Raw genomic sequence first — 17278 nt, forward strand, 5'->3', positions numbered from 1 at the left:
GACCCAGTATTGGTCCACATCTCACAAAGTGAGCAAGGCAAACCTCCGCACAGAGGCGGGCACCCTGTATCCCATAAGAACTTCGAGAAAAGGATTTACCGGTCGGTATTAAAATCCTATTTTTTCTATCATTCTTATGGGATACAGGGAAGTCGTTCTTAACGATGGGGATATACCAAAGATATCAGAACGGGTGGGATTGTGTGGAACCTATTGCCGCAGCACCGCTTGCCCAAACTGAGTATCTTCAGTGGCCAGAGCGTCAAATTTGTAAAACTTGACAAAGGTGTGTTGGCCTGACCATGTGGCAGCTCTACACAATTGTAAGGCCGATACTCCTGGGGCAGCCGCCCAGGAAGTCCCCACTGAACGAGTTGAGTGGGCTTTCACCCCAGTAGGCATAGGAAGCTTTGCTACCACATAAGCCTGTTTAATGGTTGCACAGATCCAGCGTGCAATAGACTGCTCGGAAGCAGGACGCCCTATCTTTTGGGCATCGTAGAGGACAAAAAGTCCATCAGTCTTGCTAATCCTCGCTGTTCTCCTGATGTAGACACGGAGAATCCTTACCACATCCAAAGATGTTGGCACCTCAGAATGAGGCCCACTAGCAGGAACCACAATTGGCTGGTTCACATGGAACGCAGACACCACTTTGGGCAGAAAACGCGGATTAGTGCGTAATTCTGCCCTGTCTTCATAGAATATCAAATATGGGCTCTTGCAAGTTAATGCCCCTAGCTCAGAGACCCTCCTAGCCGAAGCTAGGGCTAGTAAGACCACCGTCTTACATGTCAGATATTTCAGATCAATTTCCTCCAATGGCTCAAACCAGGAGGATTTTAGGAACGTCAGAACGACATCCAAGTCCCATGGTGGAGTAGGGGCCACAAAAGGAGGCTGTATATGCAATACTCCTTGCAGAAATGTCTGCACTTCAGGTATATTAGCCAGCTTCTTTTGGAAAAAGACAGATAGTGCAGATACCTGCACCTTCAAGGAGCCTAAACGTAGGCCCAGGTCCAGACCTGCTTGAAGAAATCTAAGAAATCTTTCCAGTTTAAACTCCGAAGGAGTAAACTTTTCCTGTTCACACCAACCCACATATCTTTTCCAGATATGGTGGTAATGTGCAGCCGTTACCGGTTTTCTTGCACTTGGCATAGTTCTGATGACCGAAGTGTGAAATCCCTTCTGTGTCAGGATCTGCCGCTCAACTTCCAGGCCGTCAAACGCAGCTGTTCCAAGGCCTGGAAGACGCATGGTCCTTGCATGAGCAGGTCTCTTTGCAGGGGTAGGCACCACGAGTCCCTTTGTAGACTTAGAAGCTCTGGGTACCACGCTCTTTGTGGCCAGTCCGGAGCCATCAGAATTACCTCGGCTCTGTCTCTTCTTATCTTCCTTAGCACCCGAGCCACTAGGGGAATCGGTGGGAAGACATACACCAGGCTGTTGAACGTCCATGGTATGGAGAGGGTGTCCACTCCTTCTGCCTGAGGGTCTCTTGCCCTGGAGAAGTACCTGGATACTTTCCAATTGTTTCTTGATGCCATCAAGTCTACCAGTGGGGTCCCCCACGAGCCAGCAGAGAGCTGAATACCTGGTGGTGTAGACTCCATTCCCCGGGATGGAGCTCGTGGCGACTGAGGAAGTCTGCTTCCCAGTTGTACACCCAGGGTATGAATATGGCCGAGAGAGCCTGACAGTGACTCTCTGCCCAGGACAGGATCTTCGTTGCTTTCCTCATACAGGGCCTGCTTTTGGTCCCGCCCTGTCTGTTCAGGAATGCCACAGTAGTGGCATTGTCTGATTGGATACGGACCGCCTGTCCGCTGAGGAGAGGGGCCGCCTTCAGAAGTGCGTAATACACAGCATGTAACTCCAGGTTGTTGATATGGAGGCGTGTCTCCCATAGGGTCCATTTGCCCTGAAAGGACTGAACCATGGTCACTGCACCCCATCCCATGAGGCTCACATCCGTGGTGACTAAGACCCAATCCTGGATGCCAATCCGATGCCCTGCCAGTAGGTTGGGCGTGTGGAGCCACCACTGTAGCGACAGTCTGGTCCAAGATGACAACACAATCCGCCGATGCATCTGGCGGTGTGAACCGGACCACTTGCTCAGGAGGTCGAGCTGGAAAATCCTGCTGTGAAACCTCCTGAATTGGAGAGCCTCGAAAGAGGCTACCATCTTTCCTAACAGGACAATGCACTGGTGCACCGTCACCTGGGGGGGTTTCAACAACTCTGTGACCAGCTGTTGAATGTCTACCACCTTGTCCTGTGGCAGGGACACTCTCATGAGAGCCGTGTCCAGCACCATCCACTGGAACTGAAGTCTCTGTGAAGGGATCAGAGAGGACTTTGTCAAGTTCAGGAGCCAACCATGACCCGACAGGGTCTGTATGGTAACCTGTAAGGCTGCCTGCAATTCCTCTGGCGACCGCGCCTTTACCAGCAGGTCGTCCAAGTATGGTATCACACAGATACCCTTTTTCCTTAAAACCACCATCATCTCCGCCATCACCTTGGTGAATATGCGCGGGGCTGAGGACAGGCCGAACGGCAGTGCGCGGAACTGATAGTGATCGTTCAATAGCGCAAACCTCAGGTATTTCTGATGAGGGGCCCATATTGGGATGTGAAGGTAGGCGTCCTTCACGTCCAAGGACGCCAAGAACTCCCCTTCCTCCAGTGCGGCTATCACGGCCCGCAAGGACTCCATCTTGAATTTGGTTACCTTCAAGAAGGGATTCAGGGATTTTAAATTCAGAATTGGGCGTACTGACCCGTCCGGTTTTGGGACTACAAATAAATTTGAGTAATAACCCTGTCCCTTCTCTAGGGGAGGGACCGGGGTTATCACCCTGGCCTGTACCAGCTTTTGGATTGCTTGCTGCAACACCACTTGGTCCTCTGGGTACGCTGGAATGCCTGATTTGAAGAACCTCTGGGGTGGCTGTACTGCAAACTCCAGCTTGTAGCCGTGCATAATAAGAGCCTGCACCCAAGTATTGAGGCACGAGGCTTCCCAAACATGGCCGAAGAATGCCAGTCTGGCTCCCACCTCTGCCGGAGCTAATGGTGGAGCCCCACCGTCATGCTGCGGGTTTACCTGCAGCTGCCCCGGATGGCCGCTCTGAGGTGGCCGAAGCAGCAGGCTTCCTGAATTTATCCCGGGAGCCTCTGGCAGCATTTGAACCACCCCTGGCTTTAGGGCGGAATTTACTTGCCCGAAAGGACTGCTGGGAGTGAGATTGAAAAGGACGCTTTGGCGCCTGTGGGGTTGATGGCAGGAAAGTGGACTTCCCTGCCGTGGCTTTAGAGATTAACTCATCTAAATCACTCCCAAACAACCTGCCGCCTGTGAAGGGGAGGTTTTCTACACTCCGTTTGGAGTCCGCGTCAGCTACCCACTGCCGCAGCCAGAGGGATCTGCACCCTGACACCGCCATGGCTGAGTTACGGCCGTTAATGGCTCCTAACTCCTTCTGCGCTTCACACAGAACTTTTGCAGTGTCCTGAATATGGTGTAATTGTTCAGACACCTGTGTTACTGTCATGTCACCCAGAAGACCTTCCTGGATCTGGGAGGCCCACGTGTATATAGACTTAGCCATATAACAACTTGCTAAGATGGGACGCTGACACGCGCCACTAGCAGTAAAAATTAACTTAAGGGTGTTTTCAACCTTTCTGTCCATGGCGTCTTTCAGTGAAGACGACCCTGGTACTGGAAGCACCATCTTTTTAGCTAAGCGAGACACAGAAGAATCAACCTCCGGTGGCTCCTCCCACACCTTACGTCCCGCAGGATCAAAAGGGAACGTGGCTCTAAATTTCTTAGCCACTTTAAACCTCATTTCTGGGTTTTTCCATGCTGACTTGAAAGTACTTTCCAGGTCAGACTGCTCGGGGAAAACCACCTGTTGCTTTTTCTGAGTAGCTAAGAAAGCATGCCCTTCAGAGGATTCAGCTAAGGGAAGATCCAACACCTCCCTGATTGCCATAATTAATGGCTCTGTGCCCCGCAGCAGTGACTGTGAAGCATCAGGCTCCTCATCACCTGCGTCTGCATCTCCCACATCATCATCCCCATCATCAGCCCCAGAATCAGGGGTTTGAGAGGGGGCACTTCTCTTACGAGTATCCCCAGGGGTAGGAGTGATTATATCAACTCTGGCAGACAGGATAGCAAGCTCCCTCTGTACTCTCTGGGTCTGTGCTGCAGTAGCAGTTAACTGTGTAGTTACAGTTTCAAGCATGGCTTTCATCCCTTTTGCCCAGGCAGGCTCCTGTGAGCTGTCCTGTGTGCTACTCTGCTGCCCAGTAAGCTGTGGGGTAACCCCACTACTTTGTGGGGACATACATGTCTCACAAGTAACCTGTGATGAAGATGCTGGCACAAACTTATCACTGCACACCATACATGTAAGTTTCCTCACCATTGTGACAAACAAACAGTCTCCCCTCACACACAGCGCAAACACAGTGGATATGCAGTGTGATTTATCTAGATAATTAATGTGTAGTTAGATCTGATCATGTACAGCTTAACAAGCTAGTGGGGTGGTGTACAGAGGATAATGGAGGGGACCAATACACCAAACAACCTTAGCTCTCCGATTATAAGAGCTGGTAAAACAGTACAGTAATGTTAACAGTACTTTACAGTGTATGCAGGCAAGTGTACAAGTACACAAGCGCTGAAAACCTGAAGCTGTCTCTGCCAGCAGATTCCCTCTGATCCACACCGCTGAGGAGTGTCTGGAGCAGTATAATGGCGTTTCCAGCAGGCAGGGAAGAAGCAGGTTTTGGCGCCCTCACAGAGCTTGGTCCCACTCTGGGTAAGCTCCGCCCAGCGTAATGGCGCCGGAGCTTACCTGCGTTTTATACTGAGACTGACATTGGGGAATGTCCAAACCTCTTTGGCAACTGCCCTGGACAATACGGGAGGCAGTACCCTGTCCCAGTGTAGGCAGGGGGTTGCGCGGTCCCTGTGCAGGGCACCGCCGATACCGCCATCTTGCTGCACAGTAACCCGGGGGCCCCCGGGGTAATACTCACCACTGACGTCTTCAGACTGGACTAGGGGTGTGCAGCATGCCAGGGGTGTGCGCGCTGCAGCGCAATGCCCGCGGTAACAACACCCACTCAGGACGGTGGTCCTGTGGCAGGGACAGCTCTGTACCTTGAAGTGGCCAGCAGCTGAACCCTTCCCCTAGTCTCCCACGACGCAGGAATGCTGTTAGTCCAAACAGCAGCCCCAAAATAATAAAGAAATTAAACAGAAGATAAAACTCTCTGGAGCTCTTCCTGATGCGTGCTTCTCCTGAGGCACAGTTCTCAAACTGGCTGGAGGGGGGGAGGAGAGGGGAGGAGCCAGTACACCCAGTATAAAGTTTTATCTGTGCCTGTCTCCTTCGGATATGCGCTTTTCCCCATCGTTAAGAACGACTTCCCTGTATCCCATAAGAATGATAGAGAAATAATGGTTTTCACTTAATAGCCTGCAGCATTGCTTATTACATTCAGGTGTATGTGTTTGACTAGTAATCAGCGTTAATTAGCAGGCCCAGGCGTCCACTCTCATGCGGTAGCTCTAGGGGTGGTCATGGGCACTCTCTGGCGTCTGCCTGTTTTTGTGCCAAAATGCACAGCGCGTTCGCCGATCGAGGCGATTGTGACCCCATGCATTTTGAGTGCACACCCCCGTGTACACCCAGTTTTCCTCATTATTCTGGCTGCTCCCATAAAAACGCACACATGCCGCCCACAATGACCGTGCTCTTGCGGACAGGTTTTTTTACACGGAGAGACCCGTCCGTGAGTGGTGCGTGGTCATCACACATGCGCAAAGCGAAAGATACGCATGCGCAGATGAAATAAAAAAAAACCGATCCGACCGTGTACGGTCCCACCGCACCAACCAGAATAACCCCCACAGTGTACAATTGTAAAGCACAATGGAATCTGCCTTGCTATATAAGAAACTGTAAAAAAAAATGCATAGGAAAGGTTCTTATCTGGAGGAATATTGTATTATTAGGCAGTACATTGTACAGGGACAGTAAGGCCCCATACATATAAACAGTTTTTCAAGTTATTAAGGCAGCAGAAATATCAGATTCTTACCTGATAATGTGTTTTCTTCTACTCCACCATGGCAGCCATTACAACATGGGTTCCTCCCCCGTGGTTAGTGACAGGAAAGGGAAAAAAAAGACACCATCCCCCTATATTAGGGCGCCTCCTCCTTGGCTCAGTGTCTTTTGACTTTTCCAGCTTAAATAAAACACAGTTAGTACATACCAGCATAATACAACACATTGGGTCGGGAATATATGCTGCCATGGTGGAGTAGAAGAAAACACATTATCAGGTAAGAATCTGATATTTCTTCTACCTCCCCATGGCAGCCATTACAACATGGGTACTATCCCAGCAGTTACCTCACTTGGGAGGGGAAGAACCATAGGTTAACAACATTAATTTTTTCATATATATACACAGATAATCTCCTTTTTTTTTTATATATTACCGCACTAAGGACTTTCCTACCGAACTTCGCGTCTGCCGAAGATAGGACATCAATCCGAGAGTGCCTGGTAAACGTATGGATGGAAGACCACCCTGCCGCTTTACACAGATCTACTGCCGAAGGCTGATTCCTTCTCAGCCCACGATGAGGCCACTGCCCTAGTAGAATGTGCTTTGAGCCCCATGGGCGGTTCTTTTCCTCTGATCTCATATGCTTTAATTATGCATAACCTGATCCATCTTGCAATTGTGGCCTTTGAGGCCATATGCCCCTTGTTTTTTCCACTTGTAAGCACAAATAGATTCTTTGCCTTACGAAAACTCTTGACTCTTTCTGTATAAACAGTCAATGCCCTTACTAGGTCTAGCTTGTTCAACCGATCTTCCTTCTCATTCCCTGGATTCATACACAACGAAGGCAATACTATTTCTTGATTAAGATGAAATTCCGATACCACCTTCGGCAAAAACTTAGGATTTGTACGTAATACGACTTTATCACTAAAAAAATTCAAAAATGGCTCCTCAGCCCATAACGCCTGCAGCTCGGATACTCTCCTCGCTGAGGTAATTACTACTAAAAAAATAACTTTCCAGGTAAGAAGACTTAGATTAATCTCTTCCAACGGTTCGAATGGCTCAGCTGCCAACACCCCCAATACTAGATTCAAGTCCCATGGTGCCATTGTTGCCCTGACTCTCGGTCTTATTTTCTTCGCCGCCTGAAAAAAACGGCGTACATATTTATTGTCAGCAATTCTTCGATCCATCATTGCTCCAAGTGCTGCCACCTGTACTTTAAGTGTATTGACTGCTAGTTTCATTTGTAAACCTTTTTGCAAAAACTCCAAAATAGAAGAAATTTTCTTTGGAATCATTTGATTCTCACGACACCAATAAATGTATTTCTTCCACACTTTATAATAGGACTTTGAGGTTGAAGCTTTCCTTGCCTTCAGAAGTGTGTTTATAACATTCTTTGAAAACCCTTCACTTCTTAAAGAGTTGACCTCAACCGCCAGGCCGTCAGCCTCCAGGCCTGCGGCTGTGCCTGATGTACTCGGCCTTGTATCAGAAGGTCCGGTGTTGACGGGAGTGTCCATGGTTCGTCTACCGCCATCTGGAGAACTTTGTTGAACCAAGCTCTCCTTGGCCAAAAAGGCAATATTGCCAGAACTTCTGTCCTCTCTCTCTGGATCTTCCTGAGTAATTTCGCAATGATCGGGAAAGGTGGGAACACATATGCCCTTGCCATGTCCCAAGTGGCCGTCAACGCATCTATCTGTGATGCTTGAGGTTCCTGAAACCTTGAGAAAAAAACTGGAACTTTCCTGTTGGCTGCTGTTGCCATAAGGTCCACTTGTGGAACCCACCACCTGTTTGTTAATGCTGAAAACACTTCGTTGTTGAGTTCCCATTCGCCTGGCTGACATTTTTTCCTGCTCAGCTCGTCCGCGACTTGGTTCTCTTTTCCTGCTAGAAAAACTGCTATGATTGCTGGGACTTTGGTTTCTGCCCATTCGAACAGCTCTGTTACACCTTTCATAAGTTGACGACTTCTTGTGCCCCCTTGTCGATTGACATATGACACTACTGACTGATTGTCGGATCTCACCACTACTTCTTTTCCGACGAGCTCTTCCTGAAAGAACTGACAGGCTAGCACCACTGCCTTCATTTCTCTCAAGTTTGAATGCGCCTCTCGCCAAACTTTTGACCACTCGCCTTGGGCCACCTTTTGTCCGCAGGTTGCCCCCCATCCTGACTGACTGGCGTCCGTAGTCACTACAATTTGTTCGATTGTTGCAAACGATTTGCCTTTTTTTAGGCGGTTCTCGTCCGCCCACCATTCTAGGTCTGACCTTGCAGCCCTTGTTAAGACGATCCTTTGTGAAAGATCCTTGCTCTTTCCATCCCACTGCGCTAGGAACGCGTTTTGTAATTTTCTTGTGTGCCACCTGGCCCACTGTACTGTATCTAGTGCCGCTGCCATGAGGCCTAGTACTGTCATACAGTCTTTTGATGACACCACCATTTTTTTGGACATTTCTCTTGCCTGGTTTACAATTTTGTTCCTTCTTTCTTCTGTTAGTTTCACTGTCATTCTTTGAGTGTTTATCACCACCCCTAAATATTTTATTTGTTGAGTTGGAGTCAAATGGCTTTTTTCTCCATTGATTAGCCACCCGTGCTCCTTTAGACACTGGATAACTTTTTCTGTGTCCCTTTTCGCCGCTTCCTCCGATTTTGCCACTACTAGAATATCGTCTAGATATGGCCAAAGGGTAACACCTTCTTTCCTTAGTTTTGCTATCACTACTACCAAAACCTTGGAGAAGGTTCTCGGCGACGTGGCCAGGCCGAATGGTAGTGCCGTGAATTGGTAACAAACGCCTTGTATACAGAATCTCAGGAACTTTTGGTGTTTCCAGAAAATGGGGACGTGTAGGTAGGCATCTTTTAGATCTATAGATGTCATATAATCTCCCTGCCTGAGATCCGGAAGAATTGATCTGATTGACTCCATCTTGAATGGTCTGACTATCACAAATTGGTTCAGTTTTCTTAAGTCCAATATGGTTCGAAAACCTCCTGTGGCCTTCTTTACTATAAAGAATCTGGAGAAACAACCGATCTGCCTTTGATCCTTTGGCACAACTTCGACCACCTTTTGTTGTAACATTAGATCTAAGCTTGAGAACAGCGCTTCCCGTTCTTCTTTTTCTCTGGGGACTGGTGATTCCAGAAAACACCTTCCTGGATACTTTGAAAACTATTTTGTATCCGGTGTGTGTTATCTCTAACACCCACCGGTCTGTGGTGGTTTGTTGCCAGACCTGGTGAAATTGCAATAGCCTGGCCCCTACCACCGGAGTCCTGGCGTCATTGACTATCCTTCTGGAAGGTGGACTTATTGTCCTTTCCTCTTTGGGCTCGAAAATTCATTCTTGAATTCCATGACCCTCTCCTGAATGCTCTCCCTGGCCTATAGGCCCTTGTATCTCTATAGTCTTGTGGCTGAAACCTGCCGGTGGTATTCTTTTTTGCCACCTTGTCTTGGGGCAGCCATACTGACTTGCCCCCCGAAATCTTTGTGATTAACTCATCCAGCTGTTTTCCAAACAAGTAGTTCCCTTGGAACGGTAATGAGAGCAATTTGTTTTTCGACTGGACATCAGCTGCCCAGGGCTTCAGCCACAGTGCCCGTCTAACTACGGCTGTAGTTGCTGCCGCCCTGGCCGCTAGACGTACTGAATCCATGGAGGCTTCGCACATGAACTCAATGGCCAGCTGGATATCCTGAATACTTTTTAGCAAATCAGATCTCCTGATACCGTCCAACAAATCTGCCTCTAACTGGTGACACCATCCCCTTGCCACTCTTGACGTGACCGCCATAGCAGCTGCCGGCTTTAGGGACGCACCCATCATCAGATGCTGTTTCCTTAACCCCAATTCTATTTTTCTGTCCATGGGGTCCTTAAAGATATTTGCTTCTTCAAGCGGAAGCGTAGTCTTTTTAGACAGGCGTGCAATTGCTGCATCTACCTTAGGGGATTCATCCGATGATTGGACCTGATCCTTTTGAAAAGGGTACATTTTCCCTACTTTTAAAGGAACCGTGACCCTCTTGTCAGGCACCTTCCATTCCTCTGCTATCACCTCTTTTAAAGACTGGGACAGAAGAAATGTTTTCCCCTTTTTTTTCTTATCTTTGAACAATAATTCTTGAAGATTCAAATGCTCTTGTGGGTCTTCTATATTAAGGGCTGTATGGATCAATGTGAGCAAATTGTCCACCATATCTGGATTAAAATCTTCTTCAGATTTATCCAGCCCTGTATCATCATCATCGTCAATATTTTGACTTAATATAGGCTCCTTAGCTGGCCCTTCTATGGCATCATCAGAGTCCTCACTCAAGACTGCATGTTTCCTTTTGGCCGTCATTTTAACCAAATCCTCCTTGGTTACAAAAGAACCTGCGAGTGCACTTCTAAGCATCTCCACCAGGCTTGCCATCTGCGCCGGAGGCAGAATCTGAGGCGATTTACATCCATCGCAAATATTGCCCACATGCTTTTCTGGCAGCAAAAGATCACATAAACTGCATTTAGGCACATTGACTTTTTTAGGTTTAGCCTTGGACTTCTTGTCCTTGCTTGACTCTGATCTACAACACAATAAAGAAAAAAATATCTCTTACCCTCAGAAAAAAATCCCTGCAAGCTACACACAAAAAAGAAACAATCACAGGGATAAAGGCTTACCCTGACTTTTTAACAGACTACCGTTTTTCCTCCTCCATGGTATCAGGGGCGCAGCACTAACAATAATAAAAACCAGAGTGAATCCATCATATGGAAAAAAACACTTCACTCCTCTTTGCATAATGAGTGATCCTACCTGCACCACCTTACAACACTAGGTAAGCAAGCTTCCTTAGTCCACAGCTGATAACACAAATACACAGCAGCACACGCTAAACCTATATCAGACAAAAAAAATACATATGAGCCCAGCGCACCTTACAGGTGGTACAGTGGAGGGATAGGTAAGCTAGAAAAAGCAACACCGTTGGTGGCATAGTGCTTACCGGCGTCTCCGCGTCCTCCACGCGTTCTCACAGAACGCTATCCCCCGACTTCCGCCACACTCCGGCGGAAGTCGTCACTCTTATGCGCCGCCGCCTGATGACGTCCGCCCGCTTTCCCTATGGATGAACGCAGGCCCGGCGTGACGCGCTCATACACGCTGTCTATGTGCCACGCCGGGGACGCCACCGCCTGTAGCTCGCCCTGTGGGTCGCATGCAGCACCTGGAGCCGATGCTCCCAGAGGCCAGCTCAACCTCTCCTCCGCCTGCCAGAACGCCGCAGCGGTGGCTTGGGGAGATATCTGCATTTCACAGGGTAAGCCCTACACCTTCACTACCCCGGAAAGGGAAAAAAAGACACTGAGCCAAGGAGGAGGCGCCCTAATATAGGGGGATGGTGTCTTTTTTTCCCTTTCCTGTCACTACCCACGGGGGAGGAACCCATGTTGTATTGGCTGCCATGGGGAGGTAGAAGAAAAATACATTGATATCTATATTGTACTACTTGTATTATCCAAAAGGGTGGCAGTATCAGTGAAACATTGGACTAGGAACAGTGGGCATTGAGTTAATCGTTATTAAGAATTGGCAAAATAAGCGATTATTGAATGGCTACGCATGCGTACTGTTCACAATGCAAAAGCGAGAAGGAAAATAGCAACTGAAAACGATTATGGATTGGTATCGCAAAGTGGCCAGAGGTTGTCTGACAGGAAGAAAGCATGTGGGAGTGGGAACCTGACAATTTCTTAGTGTCAGAAAAATGCAGGAACTTTTAAGAGAGAATCTATGTCGTCTACGCTGGCATAGTACTGCCTGTCTCAGTCACAGGTTAGTGGAAGCCTCGGACCTACCTCTCATTTTCACAGACCTTTCGATGTTTCGGGAGTTGCATATGGATTTGTGAGTGGATAGCGACCTGCGATAGTTTTGGAATTCAGTCGCTAACTGACACAGTCACCAGCAATTTTCACAGATTACCGATCAGGCCCAGGGACATAAAATGGCCAAGCCATAACATTGTCATAACAATTGCTCTTGTCTAAGTGCTTCATCTGGAGGACAGCAGGCAAAAAATGACCACAGCAAGCAGGGAATATAATGTATCTCTCCTTGTACTGAGCAATCCCCGATTGGCAGGTAAACGCTGTGTTTATATTCCAGCACCAGTAATAAAGACATCAGTAGTCCATTTGCTGAATAAAAAGTCATTTTTGGAAGATTTTATTATTGGTTACCATTACAGGCCCACCGAACTATCTGTAACATGCAGAAAAATGTACAAAGTATTAAAGAAAAGTCTATAGTTATACAATTGGTAACAGAATCCCATTTATCCAGATCAGCTTTTATTCCCCTGTTCTGGGGACAGCTACTAGTAATATACATGGTTATTACAGATATTGTTAGATCATCGTCCTTCAGTCTACGTGCAGGTTATATCACTATATACTGTGTCATAGTAACGTGTATACTGTTACTGTGCTGCTATTTATTATGAAGGATGTTAGTATTCGCCTATTACACAATGTGCTCTCCATCAGACCTGGTTAATAACATGATGTGAGAAGCAAGGCTGTACTGTAACCCATAGCAACCAGATATCCGCTATTAGCAGTCTAGTGTCAGCAACCGAACACATGTTAGTAATCAAAGGGAAAAGGAAGAGAGGCTGCACTATATATTATACCTACATAATATTTATGTATATACAGGGGCCCTGCTCAAAAGAGAGGCCAAATGGATTTTTACTTTGGACACCTGTAAACCAAAGGGATTCGACGATAGGCTAAACATGAGTGTCTTTGGGTTCAAGTAAATAATGGCAGAGGGATTACCATAACCAGCTAATTAGTAATTTACAGTAACATCCGTATATAGAACATCCCATAGTATTTATATGTTAGGCAGTCAGCATATGGAGACCTGTAGAGGCTGCAGGAGTCTGTGTAGCACTCTTTCACATGTGCAGGGATAAATATACCCCGCACTGAGGCTCCAGCTGGTCTAGCGCACTCATATACATCTGTTTTGAGAACAGTCTTATTAAGCATAGTATATGTTCTTCACCTGTATGTTTATTTCATTTTTTATTGTTTTTTGTAGACAGACCTCCCGTCCGTGGGAAGGCGAGCCCGGCGCATCCTGGATCATAAAGAAAGCCGTTACCCAGGTAACGTTATCCAGGCAACCAGCCGGAGAGACGCTGCAGCATAGCAGCACATACGTCAGCCCTAGCAACACCCGCCCCCACCACCCAGCTTCCGTGTACACCGGAAGTTCGGGGAGATGCCAGACCACGCAACTTAGTCTGTGAATAATCACTTGTCATGTACATTTGGGTATTTATAGCACACATTGTTTGTTTGAACTGTTGCACTGTTAACCTTGAAAAAGGGGAGCACGTACCCCAAAAGGTTTGTATTAAACTTTTGCACCATTTAAATCGTGGAGTGCCACTGCTTGTCTGTATTGGATGATTATATATATATATATATATATATATATATATATATATATATATATATAGTGTGTGGTGCACTGATAGCGCTTATATTCACTTAGTGTGTCCCAGTATTTAATCTGGTATGTGATTTTGAAAGTGGAAAATAGTGACTGCAATGATTATATTACATCAAAATAATAACTAAAAGAACACTCCAGAATTTAAACTGTGTCGCCAGAAGTCATCAATAAGTCCTGATTTCCACAGGACCAAAAAGGTACGTAAAAAGGTGGTATGGCTTCTGCGCCTCCAGTGTTCTAAAACAATCGGTGCTACAACAATCCTTCTAGGAATATATAAATGCGCGTACCAGCAGTTAGCTGAGAATTTGCATGTAGCAGTATCTCTCTCCTTCCCTTTTCCTTCCTCTTTGCCCGTCTCACTGGAACATATCCGACATCGGGGAAGTATTAGGGGGAGCGGGTAATTATATATTCAAGAAGTAGTGAATATGTGACTTTTGTGATAAAAAACTCAATGATACAGGTGCTTGTGTTTAAAAAGTATATAGATTGGTGAACAACGCCACCTAGTGGTTTATACTATTTGCACAAAGTGATCACCTTTGTGAGAAAAGGTATTAATAAGTTTGTTAATGTAAAACTCACACTTGGATTATATATATCCAGGTGGTCTTTTCCGGCCAGTCTCATCCGCACCCCTTAAAACAAAAAAAGTCTCCTTATCAGTCTCCTTCTCATTGTGCTGCTTTGGCTGTGGCTGTAGAACGTTATTAACCAGTTCAATGATCCCACTAAAGGGAAACCACTGTGACACTTGGGGTTTTTGTTCTTCTTTCACCAAGTGTCAGTAACGTTACACCTGCCCCACATCGTGTAGTGTAGTAACTCCCCCTCCTCCCTCCCCTATACAGGGAGGCAGGGCCCGGCAGCGTAGGTGCAGGGAGGGAGGCAGGGCCCGGCAGCGTAGGTGCAGGGAGGGAGGCAGGGCCCGGCAGCGTAGGTGCAGGGAGGGAGGCAGGGCCCGGCAGCGTACGTACAGGGAGGGAGGCAGGGCCCGGCAGCGTACATACAGGGAGGGAGGCAGGGCCCGGCAGGATACGTACAGGGAGGGAGGCAGAGCCCGGCAGCGTACATACAGGGAGGGAGGCAGAGCCCGGCAGCGTACATACAGGGAGGGAGGCAGAGCCCGGCAGCGTACATACAGGGAGGGAGGCAGAGCCCGGCAGCGTACATACAGGGAGGGAGGCAGAGCCCGGCAGCGTACGTACAGGGAGGGAGGCAGAGCCCGGCAGCGTACGAACAGGGAGGGAGGCAGAGCCCGGCAGCGTACGAACAGGGAGGGAGGCAGAGCCCGGCAGCGTACGAACAGGGAGGGAGGCAGAGCCCGGCAGCGTACGAACAGGGAGGGAGGCAGAGCCCGGCAGCGTACGTACAGGGAGGGAGGCAGAGCCCGGCAGCGTACGTACAGGGAGGGAGGCAGAGCCCGGCAGCGTACGTACAGGGAGGGAGGCAGAGCCCGGCAGCGTACGTACAGGGAAGGAGGCAGAGCCCGGCAGCGTACATACAGGGAAGGAGGCAGAGCCCGGCAGCGTACGTACAGGGAAGGAGGCAGAGCCCGGCAGTGTACATACAGGGAGGGAGGCAGGGCCTGGCAGTATAGGTACAGAGAAGGAGGCAGAGCCTGGCAGTAAAGGTACAGAGAAGGGGGCAGAGCCTGGCAGTAAAGGTACAGAGAAGGGGGCAGAGCCCGGCAGTATAGGTACAGGGAGGGAGGCAGAGCCTGGCAGTGAACATACTGGGAGGGAAGCAGATCCCGGCAGTGTACGTTCAGGAAGTGAGGCAGAACCGCTTGTTGTGCAGAATCCAGAAGCATGGCTTCACCTGCAGTAGTGGTGACGGGACTGTGCACCTGATGGATGTGGCACTGTACAAGCACAAATCGGGTACATATTGTGTGGCTTCATCTCCCACCTCACTCCCAGTAAGTACAATGTTAGTACAGCCAGACACAGAAATAGTTTTTTCCCCCAAGCAACTTCCATAATAAACTCAAAAAGGTGAAAGGTCAGCGATTCCACCCCCACTGCACTAATCCCGGAACTAGGAACATGTATGTAAATACAACCGACGCCCGCCCCCCCAAGTAATGATCCTGTATTATATTGGTCTGTTATGTTTGTACTGTACACTGTGTGTGAGCAGTGGTTATTGGAAACAAATTCCCTGTGTATTATGTATGCTGTACATTGATATACTTGGCAATAAAGTGATTCTGACTCTGTATGGTTAGAGGGTCCAGCCATGTCTGTATGCCCCTTCCTGGCAATCTATTCCTCCATATGGTGATCTGTCTGTCCTCCTAGTCACCTGTCCGTCCGTCTTTACCCCCTTATGGTATTTTCACCATACGTTTGTCTGTGTATGCTGCCTCCCATCCATCTATTCCTCTATATGGGGCTCTGTCTGTCTCCTGATCTAGTGCTCTGTCCATCTGTCTATCAATGCACCAACATTAGTCTATGGTGTTCGGTCCGCTTGTCCACACATTCCTGTGTCTAGGCCCCTCCCATCCATACCTCTGAATGGTGTTCTATTTGTACGTTTGTCTATGCCTCCTTCTATCCATCTATTCCCCCATATGGTGCTATGTCCATCTGTATATACCCCTATATGATTCTCTCTCTGTTCATGCCCACATATGGTGCTCTGTCTGTCCATTTGTCTGTCAATGCCCCCATAGTCTATCCGCCCATGCCCTGTCCATCCATCCCCCCATCTAGGCTTCAGCTTGAGTGTTGTACTCAATCTCTCATGCTCACTCCTTCTCCGTCTCGCTTGCTCCTTTCTTTTTCTCCCTGATACTCTCATTCTTTTTCTATAAAAACCCTCCTCTTCCTTTAACTTGCTCCTCTCCCCCCACCCTCTCACTCCCGCCTCTCTCCTGCTCCTAAGGGGCATTGTAAGGACACAGGCTGGGGTCGGGGAACTTTCAAGAATTTGTCAAGGGGCCCACAAAGTTTATGCTGCACATTCTGACTGTCAGATCTTATAGTTCTGGATTACAGGCAGGGGAGTAACATGCCTGTAATCCAGAACTGTAAGATCTGCCAGTCAGAAATGGAATCCCAGTACCGAGTGGCTCTCCAATAATTCAACTGGATAAATCAGCTTTACTTCTACTAGTCCCAGCATAAGAAGGATTGCTATATATTACACAGCTCAGTACCAGCAGAACTGTACTTTGCAGAGCTCAGTACCAGCACCAGCAGAATAGCTGTATATTACAGAGCTCAGTACCGGCACCAGCAGAACAGCCATATATTACAAAGCTCAGCACCAGCAGTACAGCTGTATATTACAGAGCTCAGTACCGGCACCAGCAGAACAGCTGTATATTACAGAGCACAGTAGCAGCAGCCCCTGTCTGTAGTTCTACTGCAGCTGTAGTTCCTAAGAAAGACCGTTCCAGGGAGAAAATGCCCTCATTTCCATTTGTCAGACCGCTCCTGTCTTTATCATACTAATTTTTAGAAAACACTTGAAGAAAAAATTGTATCCCTTGAATGCATATTGTGGTGATACATGTTCTTTACTTATGAATCCCGCTGCATTCAGGCCCTCACAGCAAGTCCAGTGATCAGTATGGTCTTTCTAGTAACACTACCTGCAT

At 48.0% G+C, this 17278-nt stretch overlaps 1 long non-coding RNA gene across 1 annotated transcript in view; it reads left to right on the plus strand.

The window, feature by feature from the left end:
* Nucleotides 1-13474, plus strand: part of LOC146054607 (uncharacterized) — a 60837-nt gene extending 47363 nt beyond the window's left edge. Inside the window, exon 3 of the long non-coding RNA XR_014468285.1 lies at nucleotides 13246-13474. This is a non-coding gene — a long non-coding RNA (uncharacterized LOC146054607). The remainder of the gene's footprint in view (nucleotides 1-13245) is intronic.
* Nucleotides 13475-17278: the final 3804 nt, after the last annotated feature.

Source organism: Crinia signifera, unplaced genomic scaffold (assembly GCF_055691185.1).
Source record: "Crinia signifera unplaced genomic scaffold, ASM5569118v1 HAP2_SCAFFOLD_270, whole genome shotgun sequence".
Lineage (NCBI taxonomy): Eukaryota > Metazoa > Chordata > Amphibia > Anura > Myobatrachidae > Crinia > Crinia signifera.